We start from the raw sequence: 13,944 nt of genomic DNA on the forward strand, positions 1-13,944 counted from the left end.
AAGGCAATTTGAGAAGACCCCAGGTTGAAGAAGAGCCAACCTCCAGGGGTGGAGTTTGTCCTGGGTGAAGTGCAAACACCTCCAGGCCAACTCTGTGCAATCAACAAACAACGAGCCCCGGAGGCAGCTGGGTGGAGAGGCAGCCTCAGACTTAGAAACTTTCATGTGGGGTCTAACCACTGAGGAGGAGAAGATTAAAGGACCTTCTGCTGTGCTGTCAAGGGATGCCAAGCACAGCTGTGCTGACCAGACCCATCCTGGACTCTGGCTGCAGGGAGAAGGAGCTAGCCCACACCTGTTGAGTGTAGTGGCTGGGGGATGGAGACCCTGTCGGCTGTGGGCACTAGCAGGAGAACACAGTCCCTGGTTTCAGTTCCAGGGCAGAGAGGACCAGAGGGAATGCAAGAAGCAACATCATTTGCAGGACAGTGTGGTTGGGGACCCTAGCAGTGGAGAGGAGAGCCCAAGGTTGGGCCCCAAGACAGACCTCAGAAAATAATAGTAAGAAGGATCTGAGGCTTGGGGCATCATTCCCCATACCTTGGGACTACAACTTGATTACACTAATAGCTGTTAAAAACAAAAATAAATAAATAAAAATGAATAAGCAAAGGAGAAAGAACTCAACCATAAAGAGTTACTATGGGAATAGAGAAGATCTGGGCTCATATTCAGAGGAAGATAATGGAGCTAAAAAAAAAAAAGCCACTCCTTTTTCAATGAGAAACGTGGAATGATCCCAAGCACAAAAAGAGTTCTTGGAAGAACTTAAAAAGGACTTTAAAAATTAAATAAGAGAGATTGAGGAAAAAATAGAAAAAAAGAGCAATTCAAGAAAATCAAGAAAATTATGAAAAGAAAGTCAACCAACTGGAAATAGAAAGTTAAAAACTTGAGGAAGAAAATAATTCCTTGAAAACTAGAATTGGGCAAGGGGAAGCTAATGACGTTCTAAGACACCAAGAAATCATGAAACAAAATCAAAGAATGAAAAATAGAAGATAAAGTGAAACATCTCATCAGAAAAACAACTGATCTGGAGAACAGATCAAGGAGAAATAATGTAAGACTGCTCTAACTACCTGAAAAGTATGATTTAAAAAAGAATCTTGATACAACATTAACAAGGAAAATTGCCTTGAAGTTGTAAAACAAGAAGGCAAAGTAGAAATAGAAAAAAAAATCCATTGATCACCACCTGAAAGAGATCTCAGGAGGAAAACTTACAGGAATCCCATAGTCAAGTTTCAAAGCTCCTAGGTTAAAGAGAAAATATTGGAAGCAACAAGAAAAAAACAACTTAAATATCATAGAGCTACAATAAGGATTATACAAATCCTAGCAGCTACTATGTTGAAGGACTTGGAATACTATATTCTATAGAGCAAAAGAACTGGGGTTACAACCAAGGGTAACTTACCCAGCAAAGTTAAGTTATAATTCTAAATGAAAACAAAAATGGACATTTAATGAACTCAAAGACTTTCTGGTTTTTGTGACAAATTCCCCCCAGAATTTAAGGGGAAATTCAACATATAACATCCAGGAGAAATATAAGGTAAACATGAAAGACCAATTATAAGAGACTCAATAAGGTCAAATTGTTTACTTCATATATATGAAAATATTATCAGTACTCTTATGATTGCTATCATTATTTGGGTATTTTGAAAGAAAGGCTTGGGTGAAGCTGAGTATGACTGGGTGAGTCTAAAAAAAATAAAACTGTGTGGAGAGAGATAAAAAGGAGAAATTATCTGATACAAATGAGGCATAAAAGGAAAGATTTATACAGAAGAAGCTAGTATGGGGAAGGGCAGGTAGTTCTGGAACCTTATGCTCATTGGGAATGGGTTAAAGAGGAAACAACATAAATATCTAGAAGGGTATAAAGGGCAAGGGATGGGGGGGAGAAGATAAGGGACGGACTCTTAGAGGGATGGGTAGGTTAAGGAATAGGAGGGCAAAGTAGAGGGTTGGAGTAAAGCAGGGGAGTGAGGAGGGATAGGGCAAATAGGGTGAGGATAGTGAGGAAAAATATGAAGGAGGAAAATACACAACAAGTAATTGTAGCTTAGAATGTGAATCGGACAAATTTACCCATAAAAAAGAAACAGATAGATTAAAAATTTGAATTCAACAACGTGTTGCTTTTTAAAAATGAGAGATACAAAGATAAAATAAAGGGCAGGAGTAGAATTTAGTACGTAAAAAAAGCAGGGATAGTAATCATGATCTCAGACAAAGTTAAAGTTAAAATAGTTTTAATCAAAAGTGAAAAATAGAGAAACTACCCTATGTATCAGCAATATTATTCAATATTACTTTAGACCATTTAAAATACTTAGACAGTATAAAATACCTGAGTATATACCTGCCAAAACAGACACAGGAACTATATATGAACATAAATATAAAACACTTTTTATACAAATAAACTCAGATCTAAATATTTGAAGTAATATTTATTGTTCATGGGTAGGTAAAACCAATAAAATTTTTAAAATGACAATTTACCTAAATAATCTGTTTATTCAATGTCACCCCAGTTAAATTATTAAAAATTATTTTGCTGAGTTAGAAAAAATAATAAAGTTCATATGGAAGAACAAAAGAATAACATAAAGAAGAACTTCAAGGAAACCAGGGGAAAAAAGATGTAAAGGAAGTAGATTCAGCAGTATTGATGGAATCCTAATAAAGCTGCCCCCAGCCCCAATATTGTAACTTCCTTATGGGCCCCACTGAACATCAGGCATGTCCTGATTTCACCACGAATTTTGGCTTTAACCACACCACAGGCCCCCAGACTCAATACAGCCACTGCCCCTAGATCCAATTCACATATTTGAACAGGTGTGCCCATGTATTCAATCACATCATCCATTTAGCCCAAGACAGGACCACAATACCTAACTATTCATCTTGACCAGACAGGACCACAATAGCTAGCCAATCAGAAAGCAGCACGACCACTGAACCATAGAAGGGATCTCTCCCCTTTACCTAATCCCTTAACAAACCCCTCCTGCCTTATCAATATGCATAATTTCTGTTATGTAATCAGTATCATTACACTATAAAATTGCCTGTCTTGTCTTACTAAGTTGCTGGTTCCTCTTGGAACCTAGCCTGCTTCTGAGGGGCATCAATATTCAATAAATGCCTATACTTGGATTAGAAGTGGTCTGATTCTGAATTCTTTGAGATGACCCCCACAACACACCATGAAACTGCAACGGTATCAGACCTTAAACTATATTTATAAGGTGAGAACATTGCTGAAGTGTAAAATGGATAATTTCAATTATTTTAAATTAAAATTTTCTCGTATATATAAAACCTATGTAGCCAAGAACAGAAGGAATGAAGAAAATTGGGAAAAAAACTTTCATAGACAATTTCTCAGGATGTGATTGGGTTGAATAAATGTTGCTGTGGTATAGGAAATGATGAGCCGGTTGATATAGAAAAACATGGACTTATGAAGGAAGATGCTATTGACCTTCAGAGAAACAGATGATAGGAGGAAATAAGCATAGTACGGTACCTTCTAGTGGCCAGAAAACATAGATTACAAAGCCCAATTCAGTCCTCGTCTATATGGCTATATTTGCTCCTTCCTTCACCTCACCCCTCACCTTACTTTTCATTCTCTCAGGATGACTGATCTTAACAAAGAGTTTGGAACACAGTTCTGAACCTTTTCTGTGTTATGGTCCCTTCGGCAGTCTGGTGAATCCTATGGACTCCTCAGAATAATGTTTTTAAATGATTGAAGAAAATGTTAAATTTCAGTTAGAGATCAGTGAAAATAAAAATGTGATTTTTTTTCCCAATCTAAGTTCACAAATTTCCTGAAATTTATCCATAGACCCCTTGAAGGTCTGTGGACCATAGGTTAAGAATCTCTTGCCTTACCTCATTTCTCAAATATAGAGAGAACTGAGTCAAACTTATAAAAATACAAATCATTCTGCAATGGATAAATGGTCAAAGGATATGAACAGACAGTTTTCAGTCAAAGAAATCAAAGCTATCTATAGTTATGAAAAAATTCTGTAAATCACTATTGATTAGAGAAATGCAAATTGAAACAACTCTGAAGTACTACTTCACACCTGTCAGGTTGGCTAATATGAGAGAAAATGAAAATGATAAATGTTGGAGGAGATGTGGAAAAATTGAGACACCAATGCATGATGGTGGAGTTGTGAATTGATCCAACCTTTCTGGAGAGCAATTTGGAACTTTCCCAAAGGGCACTCAAACTGTGCATACCCTTTGATCCAGCAATACCACTTCTAGGTCTGTATCCCAAAGAGATTTTTTAAAAAAGGAAAAGGACCTATTTGTACAAAAATATTCATAGCAGCACTTTTTGTGGTAGCAAAGAATTAGAAGTTGAGGAGGTGCCCATCAATTGGGGACTGGCTGAACAAGTTGTGGTATGTTATTATGACGGAATACTGTCGTGCTATAAGAAATGATGAGCAGGACGCTCTCAGAAAAACCTATAAAGACTTGCATGGGCTGATGCAAAGTGAAGTGAGCAGAACCAGAAGAATGTTTTACACAGTAACAGCAATATTGTATGATGACCAGCTGTGAATGACTTAGCTAATCTCAGCAATGAAACGATCTAAGACAATTCCAAAGGACTCATGATGAAAAATATTATCTGCCTCCAGAGAAAGAACTGATGGAGTTGGAATACAAATTGAAGTATTATTATTTTTCATTTTTTTGGTGTGTTTTCTTTCATAACATGACTAATACGAACATATGTTTTACATGACTGCACATGTGTAGCCTATATCAAAATGCTCACTGTCTCAGGGAGAGGGGAGGGGAGGTAGTAAGGGAGAGAATTTGGAACTCAAAAAATTTTGAAAATGAATGTTAAAATTGTTTTTACATGTAATTGGGAAAAATAAAATATTAAAAAAATCTCTGCCTTAGAGAAAAACAATTTGGTTAAAATAATTTACACTAAAAAGTGAAAGATTGACAAATCTCCTTTAACTCCTAGGGGTATTTGCATTTGAAAAGAGGATACTCTTCATTTGAATTAGTTTCTTATTGATGGAATATCAAGCAGTGTGATTAAATGAAGAATTTAAAAATATTAATTAGGAGAGATTTGGGGCTGATGGCCTCTATTCTCAGGTCTGAGATCCATAGAATGACTGCCACTAGGCTCTACTTGCATCCTGGAATTCCACAGGGGTCACAGGGGTCTGGAAGAAGCTTTTTGCCTCACCCAGTCCTCACCTGACTCAGCATCTTCTTCACTTTCCTTCTCTAGGACGGATTACTGCCCTATTTCCTTTGTTCTCAGGGTCTGGAGTTCTCTTGACGATTAGTCCCTAGGCAGTTGCCCAGGAATCTCCATCCTTTTCTTAGAACTCAATTCAGAAAAAGTATGTCCGGCTCCAGCCCTTTCTTGGCTAGGTATCATTAGACCAGGGCCTACTGTTGCCTCTTGGGAGCTGGTGTGGGATGTAGCATATCCCCAGCCTAGTTCTTCTGTGCTCAGTCTTTGTAGTTCATGGCTCATGGATGATAATCATTAGCACACAGGTTAAACAATTAGAGGGAACCTGGATTCAAATCCTGGATCTTTAAAACTATGTGACCTTGGGCAAATTTACTCCTCTTTTCTAGTTGCTATTTCTTCAATTGTAAAATGGGTGCACTTGGCTAAATGAGGCCTAAAGGCCCTTTGGCTGTGAATCCTATGAAAAAACAAGGACAGCTAGGGGAAGAGAGTTGGCAAGAGACAGATGAACATCATATTTATCCTTTTATTAAAGATTCCTGAAAGTGGTTGAGGGAGGAAGGAGCTGTCAGGAGAGACTGAGTTGAGCTCTTTGGGGGAGGTGCTGGGGTCAGTGAAAGCTGGCACCGAGCATGAGCTCAGTCCAGCCAGGAGGACTTGAACACCAGCTATTTACTGACCTAGAAGCTCAGACATAACTCTACCCTTTCCGCTGTCCCACCCCCTAATTTGTTTTTGGAATGACCTGCTATAAATAATACTGATATTAGCATAATATTATTCCATTATGTTTTTGTACCAATATTTGTTTAACCACTGCCCAAATTAATACTTCTCATTTTTTTCCAAGCGGAAGAGACACTGCTATGAATATTTTGGTACCCATGGGACCTTCCTTTCTGTCACTGACTCTATTGTGGTCAGAATATGCTCAACAGTGGAATCATTAGGTCAGAGGAAATGAACAGTTGGGTGACCTTTCTTGGATAATTTTACTTTGTTTTCTGGAATTCATAGCTCTTTCAACAATGTGTTAGTGCGCCTGTCCTCCCACAGCCAGACTCACGTGAACTGTTTCCATGTTTTATCATCTCCTCCAATCCAATGAGTGTGAGATGAGAGTTGTTTGGGACAGTATCATCTCACTTCCTTGAAAGGAGAAACTCAGGTTTGGAATTGGGGTTGGAGGAGTGTGTGTGTGTGTGTGTGTGGGGGGGGGTTCCCTGTGGGGAAGAGCTTTGCATACAGGATTTTGTTGTTTGTTTGCTTCAAAGCAGGTTTCTCTTCCCGACCAGCAAGGCATGCTATCTGGCTAGTTTCTTTTTGTTCCTATTCATACTCATGGCCCTCAGAAGGCCAGAACATAAGAGCAACATGCCAGGAGGGTGTCACTGTTCTGTTATAAATTTCACACCTACAGTGCCTCCCTGCCCAGGGTCTTGGAATGGGCAAGTTCTTGTTTGCTCTAATATTCACATACAAGACAAAGTTTACGTAACAGGACTGAATGGAGGCAAAACTCCTGGCTCCTGCCCAGGCTTGTGTGCAAACAAATCTATTCTCAGAAGCTAGGGATCCAGGAGGGATCTTGGGCAGGAATCAAATCTTGATAGGAATTATAGTGAGCCCTCTATTAACTGGGATTCATTGAATCACAACCCTCAACCAATAATCTTCCTTAATTCACTCCACATTAGAGAAATATTTTAGAGGTCAAGAACAGGGATGCTATGATTGGTGCAGGTCTAAGGCATGCCCACCCAGGTGGAGTAAAACTCTAGGTAATGGGAGTCGAGAAAGTCAATGAACTGGAGGTGGAAGCTGGGAATGGAAGGTGTTCAAGGGGGCGTGAAAATGTACATTAAATCCCTAAGGATGAGGTCAACTAACTCTTTGAGAAAGGTGAGGAAATGACCTCGAGCCCTGCCAACCCAGATCTGTTCAGTCTCTTCCAGTCCTAAATCTGGGACTCCGAGATCCTCTGACAGATGGAACGAGCCTCAGAGAAGCTGATGAGTGAGGGGTGGGGAGAGGAGAGTTAAGAGGTGGAAGTGAGGAGCAAGGAATTGTAATACTCTTTCCCTTGGCCTTGTGTTTATGTGTGTGGATGCAGTAGACTCCTGGAGGGAGTGGCCAGGGATTTGGTGTCTTCTGAGGGAGCCATGTGATGAGGAGTGTTGGGTGAAGAGATGAAGGGGATTTCATTAATAGCAGAAATGGAAATTAGCACCAGAAGATGGAAAGAGTCTAAGGCAGAGATGATGATGATGATGATGATGATGATGATGATGATGATGATGATGATGACCAACTTATATAGGATGTTATTTTGCATATGTTAGGTCATTTTATTCTTTCAACAACCTTGTGAAGCAAATTGTATTCTTATTCCCATTTTACAGATGGGGAAACTGAGGTTGAGAGGGATTAAGTGAGAGAGTACAATGGAATGGAAGAGGAGAGGAAAATATGGGCTCTGGATGGGAATGGGGAGAGGTAGTAGTAGGGAGAAGGATATTTGCCTCAATAGATGGCAACTATGAATCTCCAGGATAAGGGGGAAGAGGAGCGGGGAGTTTACTCACCATAGCATCGGGAAAGAACCAACTAATCAGAGTCCCTACCTTTCAGGGTCCTTTCTACGATGATGGAAAAATGACACCCTTGGCATGTTGCTCTATGTTCGGGCCTTCCTCAGCACCATTAGCATAAATAGGAACAAAAAAGAGCTGGCCAGATAGCATGCCTTGCTGGCAGGTGGAGAGAAGCCTGCTTTGAAGCAAACAAACAAAACCCTGTATGCAGAGCTCTTCCCCACAGGGAAACCCTCCCCTACTCCTCCACTCCCAATTCCAAACCTGGGCTTCTGCTCTCAAGGAAGTGAGATGATCCTGTCCCAGGAAACTCTCAAGTTTCATCTCACACTTATCAGACTGGTAGAGATGATAAAATACAGGAACAGTTCATGTGGGACTGGCTGTGGGAGGACAGGCACACTAACACATTGTTGAGAGAGCTATGAATTCCAGAAAACAAGGTAAAATTATCCAAGAAAGGTCACCCAATTGTTCCACTGTTGAGCATATTCTGACCACGACAGGGTCAGTGACAGAAAGGAAGATCCCATATGTACCAAAATATTCATAGCAGTGTTTCTTCTGCTAGGAAAAAATGAGAAGTATTAATTTGGGCAGTGGTTAAACAAGTATTGGTGTAAAAACTTAATGGAATAATATTATGCTCCAAGAAATTACAAGCAGGAGGAATTCAGGAAAATGTGTGAAGGTATGTACAAACTGATTCTAGCTCATTACCTCTTAAGGCACCCATTACATTGGTAGATAGCTCTGATTTTTACAAAGCTCCTTGGCTGAGATTAATTTTACCTCTTATAACTAGCTTCTATTAAGCTTAGTTGGTCCACAGGGGAAAGGAAGTGAAAAGAGGATCGACATTTATAAAGAGCCTACTATATGCCAGGGACTGTGCTACATTCTTTACAAATATGGTCTCATTTGATCCTCATAACAACCCTGGTAGGTAGGTGCTATTATCGTCCCCATTTTACAATTGAGGAAACTGAGGCAAACAGAGCTTAAGTGACTTACCCAGGGTCACACTAGTAAAAATCTGAGGCTGGATTTGAATTCAAATCCTCCTGACTCCCAGTCCAGAGTTCTGTCCACAGCTAGAGTCATAAGTCTGCTCCTCCTTGAATGTGACAGCCCTCCTCTGGCTTTCTGTCCAGGTTAAACATTGCTAAGTCTTACAATTATTTCTTTTGAAACCTGAGAGTGAGGGACTGTTTTTATTTATTTATTTTTATATCCTCAGCACCAAACATGGTACCTTTTTTTACAGTAAGCACTTAATAAATGCTTGATTGTTTGACTGCCTGATGCAAGAAGCATTCCTTACCCCTCATCATTCTGGTTGCTTTCCTCTGGACCTACTCTATTTGGTCAGCATTCCCTTTATGAGATAGGGTGTCCAGGCCTAGGTGGGATACTCCAGATGGGATCTGACCAGGGCAGGATAAAGTGGGACCATCACTTCCCCCATTCTAGACAATATCCTATTGATGCAGCCCAAAGCCTCATTCATTTTCATTTTTAAGCAGCCTTATCACTGTTGGCCAGGTGGTTTATAACTATCACATTGTGGCAGCTAGAGGGCATAATGGATAGAGTGCTGGACTTGGAGTTATGTAGGTCTGAGTTGACATTTGGCCTCTGATACTTCCCAGCTGTGTGACTTTGGGCAAGTCACTACCTGTCTCAGTTTCTTCATCTGTAAAATGGGGATAATAATAGCACCTATCCCCCAGGATTGTTGTGAGGATAAAATAAGATATTTGTAAAGCACTTTGCAGAACTTAAAGTGCTATATAAAAGCTAGAATATATACATATGTATGTATTTATATATAAAATTATTAAGTAGTTTATTAGGCAGGCATAGGAAAATCATTAGTGCAATAAATCTCTCTCCCCATCCCCACTTTCATCTCAAAGGTCTCTGTGGCATGATGGAAGACCCCAGAATAAAGAGATGGAGGTTAAAAAAAAACTGTACATACACATAAACTTTAAAGAATGTTAATTCTGTGAGAACATTGCCAGGGATACTAGGGCAGGAGGAGAGTATGAATTTCTTCAGCAAGTTAATGTATCTCTGATAGACAAAGCTCAATAAGGCTGGGGAGGAAGTTGGGATAGAAGAAAGGACCTGGGACAAATGCAATTGTAAAGGAATTTAGGGCTTTTTATTAAAGGACCGGGTGAAAAGTTAGAAAGAACAGAGCATGAACTGATCAAAGAACTCAGCTCAGGGGAGGCAGTCTAGTAGGTCAAACAGAACATTGGATTTGGATTCAGAGGACCTTGATCTGCTACTTACTCCCATATAAATTTTCCTCTCTATGAGCCTCAGTTTCCCCTTCTGTAAAATGAGGATATTAGACTAAATTATTTCTAAAGTCCTTTCCTGCTCTAAATTCTATGAATTCTAAAGAAAGCAGAGGAAAGTTTTGTTTGTCCTGATCAGAGAAATCCCTCATTTCAGGAAAACATTAAAAACTCATGAGAACTCACAAGTTTTAACAACAACAATAAAAATATATTGGGGGCAGTGATTTAGGTATAGCTGAAAGAACACAGAACTACTTCTGCTCCTCTATTTTATTCCCTCTAGTGTGGATGAGTGAAGCCTCAGGACAATCCGGCTGGCCCAGGTACAATTGGCCAAGTGCATGATGGGATTTGAAAAGAATCTCTGTCTGGACCCAAAGTTCAAAGAGGTCTGGGAGAGGTCCCATTGAGGGGTAGCAGAAGTTGTCAAAGAAATAGATGTGACTTGGGGAGCCTTTTGCTGTACCTTCTGTGTGGAGCTGTAGGTCCTGCTCCCCAAAAGAGCTGGAATAGCCCTGAGGCTGTGGGCTGACTCACAAAAGAGCAGTAACATTCTCTCTCAGGAAGAAGGTGCCTAGAGGTTGCAATTCAGTGGAGAAGCATAAGATGTCAACAGCATCTCAACAATTCATCAGGGAAGCAGTAGGTAGCAGTATCAATTCAGTGGGATGATAAACCAGCAGAGAAAGCAACCCAGCAAATGACATTAGTGATTGTGGGGGGAAACAGCAGCTTTCGTGACCAAGAGGTACTCTATCTTTAGAATCATGACTTGTTTAGATTACAAGCACGTCTCCTGTTGTTTGCATGGGAACCTGTGGGAGAGTGTGTCTCTGTAGGTATGAAGATATAGTTCTTCCTAGTTATTTACTTACTAGACTGTATAATTCAATACCCTTCTTTTGAATTAATGTATCTTCAGGTTTGGTCTAGTAGGAAACTAATGCATGGGGGCTCCTGAACTGTGGTTTTGAATAGATGCTGACAAAGAGAGTGCCTTGAATCTGTATGTATGTCTCAGGGGGGCATATTAATAGGTCACCTTGGTCTAAAGCAATAGAGTTTAAAAACAGGATCTTAGAGATCATCTAATCTAGGAGTTCTTAACCTAAGGATGATGGATAGGGTATTGAGGTGAATGCCAGGGTCAAGAGTTTAAACTTTCCTTGAGGAGGGCCAAACTTCAGTAAGACTGTGTGTGTGGGGGGGGTCTTCTTCTGGTTGGTCTGCATCCTCTATCACTGTTGTGCTTCTCCCCCTCCTCCCTCTCCATGACCCCGGCTCTCATGCTGTTGCCCTTCCTCCAGTCCCACAGGATCAATTTCTCATCAGGGACTTTCAAGAGTTCCCCTTCATGATGATGAGTATTTCAAAAGAGGAGCCTAGAGAGGGAAATGCTTAACCCAAAGAAATGAATCTTTATGGGAGAATCCCAGACACTGTTTCCAGCTTCGAAGGTGGTATTTTTGCACTTAGATGGTTCTTTCTCTTTCCTTAAATCATGCCACCTAAATAGCCACTTTCTCTTTCTTAGTTTCTCCCAGTTTCTGCTCTGGAACATGGCAAAAAGATCAAAGGATCAGAGATTCAGAGCTAGGAGGGACCTTAGAAGTCACATAATCCAACTCCCTCATTTTACAGATGAGGAAGGAAAATGAGACCCAGAGAGATGAAGGTGTGCTAGAGACTTGCCTAGGGTCACACCGCCAGCAAGGGTCTGAGGTGGATCATGAACCTTTGCTGTGCCACCCGGATTCTGCTTTTAACTCATTATATCACCGAGGGCAAGTCACTGGCCTGGATTTCATTTTCTTCTTCTGTAAAATGGGTTAATACTTCCCTCTCTGCCAACCTCACAAGGCTCTGTGCTACTTCCTCCATGAGTCTTCTCCTACATCCCCAGTGGTTAGTGATATTTCCTTCCTCAAATTACCCTATACTTACTTATTTGCTAACATGTGGTATTGCTGAAGAGTAAATTCCTCAAAGGCAAGGACTGTTCCATTTTCAACTTTGTATCTCTTTGTTGCTGAATAAATGTTTACTGAATTGAACTGATTAAATGAATTCCTCTATGTGGAAGAACTTTGAAAACACAGAGTCCTTTGTGCACCTAAGGGCTCTGGGAACAAGTCCACACCTGGATTATTGTCAGTACCCAGAGATAAGTAAGTCAGAATTCTGCACACACATGTTGATGTCTATCTTCCCATTGTTTCAAGATCTCACTCCTGGTTTGGGGAATGTCTGCATTAAAATCAGTTGTTTCCTTTTGCCTATTTTCCTTCCTTACAATTCCAGGTCTCTGAACCCTCTTCCTGTCTTTGTTCCAATAAGGCCTTATTTCTAACCAAGATGTTTCCTGGGGTTGTGACATCATCGACTCTTGTGTTAGCCAGGTTCAGCATTGCCCATAGCCAGAGCTTCTCTGTCTGGCACAGTTCATTTCCAGTGAAGGTTCTGTTTCCTGACCACCCCAACCTCTAAAAACTCACCCCTACCTCCTAACATACATGAAGTGTCCTTTTTGTCTGACCCTGCTGGCTTCTCACCGGCATGCCAGTTTCACATCTTCTTGGTATTTCCAATCCAATTTAGTAAGCATTTATTAAGCACCTACTATTTACAAGGCAACAGGTAGTGTGGTACAATGGATGGAGAGCTGACCTGGAAACCAAGTAGTGGGATCAAGTCCTGCCTCAAACATATTTCGGCAGTGAAGGTGGTTTGAAAACAAGAGATTTTCATTTTCTCTCTCCGTGTCTCTTGTCTCTGTCCCTCTCTGTCTCTGTCTATCTCTGTGTGTATCTGTCTCTCTGTTTCTCTCTTTCTTTTAGTCTCTCTGTCTGTCTCATTTAAGTGAAAGGCCTGGACTAGATGCAGAGGGTCTTTCTACCTCTAAATTCTAATTGAGGAAGAGTTGGGGGGGCAGGGTAGGGGGGAAAGATAGAAATTTCAGAATCTCTCTCATTCACCCACCAGTCTAACATCTGCGTCTTTTACTCACCATTGGGTCAAATCTCAGTTATCCTGATCTCATCTTCCCACTTCTCACCTTGTATACTACAGGAGAGAAAACTTAACAGCCTCTTTTGCACCAGTGAGCCTTGTTCCACACTCTGAGCTTTGTTTATCATCTAGTCGGAGCCCCCATTATGTTCTCACTGCATTCTGTCTTGTTCTCTGTCAATGAATCAGGCTAATTAAGAGGCCTGGAGAGGCAGAGTGGTTAGTGCTTGGGTCTGAATGGTAAAAGGCTTTGGCACTGTCTGGCTGCCTGGGGCACTGTGCCTTCCATCCCTCCTCTGGAGGGAGTGTGAGAATGACATCGTGGAGGATTGCCAAAAAAGCTTCTGGCTGAATACAGCTGACTGAATACAAGCAGCCTCACCTGCTCCAAAGCAGACCTGGTGAGAAGATAGGGGCTGGGCAAGCCTGGGACAGAGATGACCTGTGGTTTTTTTTTTGGGGGGGTGGGGTGGTGGTGGAGAGGAAAGGATTCTTGTGTGATCTGATGGCACCACCTGGTGGCAGATTTAACAAACAGTCCCCAAAGTTCTCTCCATCTTGGCATCACACCTCTCATTTTCCGCAGGAGGACACTTGAGGCCTAGAGAGAAGTGACTTGTTTAGGGCTACATAGCAAGGTAGTGAGCAGTAGAGACTGGTCTAGTCCTCAGGGCTCCTAATTTTCTCAGTCCAGTGTCCTTTCCATGGTATTAGGAATGGGGGGTAGGGAAAGCAGGAGTTAAAC

The sequence above is a fragment of the Vombatus ursinus genome, unplaced genomic scaffold, assembly GCF_900497805.2.
Source record: "Vombatus ursinus unplaced genomic scaffold, bare-nosed wombat genome assembly UNPS02014773.1, whole genome shotgun sequence".
Taxonomy (NCBI): Eukaryota; Metazoa; Chordata; class Mammalia; order Diprotodontia; family Vombatidae; genus Vombatus; species Vombatus ursinus.